Consider the following 2,500-nt stretch of genomic DNA (forward strand, 5'->3'; position numbering starts at 1 on the left):
GCCCACTGGGCACATTATATCATAACCTCAACCTTCATATCAAGAAAGGTGAGGTTCTTACCCATTTAAAGTTTGAGAATAGGTTAAAATCGTTTCGACCCTAAGGCCTCTAATCATTCGCTTTACCAGATAAGATTATTTTATATAATTTTTAAATGCACCAGCTATCCTGAGGGAAACTTCGGAGGGAACCAGCTACTAGATGGTTCGATTGGTCTTTCGCCCCTATACTCAATTCTGACAATCGATTTGCACGTCAGAACTGTTTCGGTCTTCCATCAGGGTTTCCCCTGACTTCAACCTGATCAAGTATAGTTCACCATCTTTCGGGTCACAGCATATATGCTCAAGGTACGCTCCAGTTAGAGGTATAAATAATAATAAATTATCATTATACATAACTATATGGAACGCCCCGGGATTGAATTAATTGACTATTTATTAAAAAATAGACTAAAAATTAATCCCATTATATTTAAGTTAAGTTAATTATGCCATTAAGTTTAATATAACTCAATGACTTGCACATATGTTAGACTCCTTGGTCCGTGTTTCAAGACGGGTCCCGAAGGTATCCTGAATCTTTCGCATTGTTAATCATATAAATGCATACAAATAAATATTAATATCATAGATATTAAATTTTTTGTAAAATTCAAAAAATGAATTTTAGCATTATATATAATAAAATCTATCAACACTTTATCAAATCATTAGTATTTATTTTATGTTAATATGCTTAAAAAGCAAATTAATTTAAATAAACTTAATATCACCAATGATCTTTTGATAAATACTTTATTATGTTAATAGATTACAATGTCCTTATATGAAAAAAATGCACATTATTTTTTTAATTATTTAATGATGAATTTTTCATAATGGATATTCAGGTTCATCGGGCTTAACCTCTAAGCAGTTTCACGTACTATTTAACTCTCTATTCAGAGTTCTTTTCAACTTTCCCTCACGGTACTTGTTTACTATCGGTCTCATGGTTATATTTAGTTTTAGATGGAGTTTACCACCCACTTAGTGCTGCACTATCAAGCAACACGACTCTTTGGAAATATCTTTCTAGTAATCATTAACGTTATACGGGCCTGGCACCCTCTATGGGTAAATGGCCTCATTTAAGAAGGACTTAAATCGTTAATTTCTCATACTAGATATTAAGATATTCCATACACTGCATCTCACATTTGACATATAGACAAAGTGACTTAGTGCTGAACTATTTTCTTTTCGCTCGCCGCTACTAAGAAAATCCTTGTTAGTTTCTTTTCCTCCCCTCATTAATATGCTTAAATTCAGGGGGTAATCCCATATGAGTTGAGGTTGTTTTAATATTCTTTTTTTATCTTCTCACAATTTAATAAAAAAATTATATCATCTTTTCATCTCTATTTTTCTTTTCTCCTTTTATATATTGTAAATATATAAAAATAATAATAATGTAAAATGAGGCAATCCTAGAATAAAAAATTTAATTTTTATGCTAGACATTCCTCCTTTTAATTACATATATAAATTATTATTTTATATATATATATAAATAATATGAAAATTTTTTGTAAAGAATACTTAGATTCAATATTTTCATCATTTCATTTTATTTGAGAGGATTTTTTTTTTAAAGAATATATAATAAATAAAATTCATTATATATCTTTATTTTTTTTGCTATTAATATTATGAATTATTTAAAATCCAATAATATACACATTTGCTTAAATTCAATTATTTTTATAAAAGAATAAGCAACTTATTTAGCATAGTCTTACAACCCTCAACCATATGTAGTCCAAGCAGTACTTTAAAATTGAATTTAATGTACATAACAGCATGGACTGCGATATGCGTTCAAAATGTCGATGTTCATGTGTCCTGCAGTTCACACGATGACGCACAGTTTGCTGCGTTCTTCATCGACCCATGAGCCAAGTGATCCACCGCTTAGAGTATTTTTTTATTTATTTTTATTTATAACAAATGTCAATTTTTTTTTGCATATATTAATTGAAAGAGTAAAATTAAATAATATTAATAATATATAAATTGATTTTCTTTCAATAATATATATCAAATATATTTAACTCTAAACATTTTTATTAAGTTGCGAATGTCTTAGTTCAACAATAATACAGTGGTGGTATTTATTATGATTCAATTATTTTGTATTTTTTTAATCATTTTATGTATATATAATAATATAATAAATATATACCACTTTTGTTATTGTGAACAAATTAACTTATCATTCAATCAAATGAATAATAAGTACAACTTTTTATTTTCATGTTTAAAGGTTTTTAAAAGAAAAAAATAAGAAAAAACATTACAAAATGTACCATCATATATTATATTTAATATGATATAATTGATGGATCACAAATTGAATGAAAAAGAATAAAAAGAATTATGGATTCAAAATAATTATATAAATTTTTTTTTTTTTTCTTTTTTTTTTTTTTTTTTTTTTCTTTTTGTTCGTTTGTTT

General features: G+C 26.6%; 1 non-coding gene and 1 pseudogene across 1 annotated transcript in view; both read right to left on the minus strand.

Annotated features, from left to right (window-relative positions):
* Positions 1-1,341, minus strand: part of LOC129252807 (large subunit ribosomal RNA) — a 3,987-nt gene extending 2,646 nt beyond the window's left edge. Inside the window, exon 1 of the ribosomal RNA XR_008583653.1 lies at positions 1-1,341. This exon is cut by the window's left edge and continues 2,646 nt beyond it. This is a non-coding gene — a ribosomal RNA (large subunit ribosomal RNA).
* Positions 1,342-1,783: 442 nt separating this feature from the next.
* LOC129252809 (5.8S ribosomal RNA) lies at positions 1,784-1,964 on the minus strand (annotated as a pseudogene).
* Positions 1,965-2,500: the final 536 nt, after the last annotated feature.

Source organism: Anastrepha obliqua, unplaced genomic scaffold, assembly GCF_027943255.1.
Source record: "Anastrepha obliqua isolate idAnaObli1 unplaced genomic scaffold, idAnaObli1_1.0 ptg000388l, whole genome shotgun sequence".
Classification (NCBI taxonomy): domain Eukaryota; kingdom Metazoa; phylum Arthropoda; class Insecta; order Diptera; family Tephritidae; genus Anastrepha; species Anastrepha obliqua.